Source organism: Oryctolagus cuniculus, chromosome 3 (assembly GCF_964237555.1).
Source record: "Oryctolagus cuniculus chromosome 3, mOryCun1.1, whole genome shotgun sequence".
Classification (NCBI taxonomy): domain Eukaryota; kingdom Metazoa; phylum Chordata; class Mammalia; order Lagomorpha; family Leporidae; genus Oryctolagus; species Oryctolagus cuniculus.
This window is the reverse complement of record NC_091434.1, coordinates 130,819,691-130,820,390: the sequence shown is the minus strand read 5'-3', so window position 1 is coordinate 130,820,390 and position 700 is coordinate 130,819,691.

The following is a 700-nucleotide window of genomic DNA, read 5'->3' as shown; positions in this document are numbered from 1 at the left end:
GTAGAGAGAAGCAGTTTAGAAACATCTGTAGCCCGGGAGAATGCCTTCGCAATATGAAGGAAACCTGTAATCTGAGCGTAGCAGTCATAGCTTACAGCATTTCTCTATCCCTGCTCTAGAGAGAAGCAGTTTACAAGAGTTCTGTAGGCTGTGTGTAGAGCGAAGCACTTTAGAGATTTCTGTAGAGTGGGAGTTACATTACGCAATATGCAGGTTTTCTATAACCTGAGTTTGGGAGAAGCAGCTAACGGGCGTTCTGTAAGCTGGATGAAGGCAAATGCAGTTTAGGGAAGTTCTATATTCTGTGTGCGGAGAGAAGCACTTTACAAGAGTTGTGCAGCCTGGGAGTAGACAGTCGCAATATTCAGGATATCTGTAGCCTGAGTGTAGCAGACGCAGCTTACAAGATTTCTCTCTCCTTGGTCTAGAGGGAAGCAGTGTACAAGAGTTCTGTAGCCTGAGTGTAGAAATAAGCAGCATACAGAGTTCTGTAGCATGGGAATAGCAATATGCAACACGAGGGATATCCAGAACCCGATTGTGGGAGTCGCAGCTTATGGACTGACTATCTGTTACATGCGTGAAGGGAAATGCATTTACCGGGAGTTGTGTTACTTGTGTGTAGAGAGAAGCAGTATCAAGAGTTCTGTAGCCTGGGAATAGGCACTCGCAATATACAGGATTTCAGTAACCAGGTTGT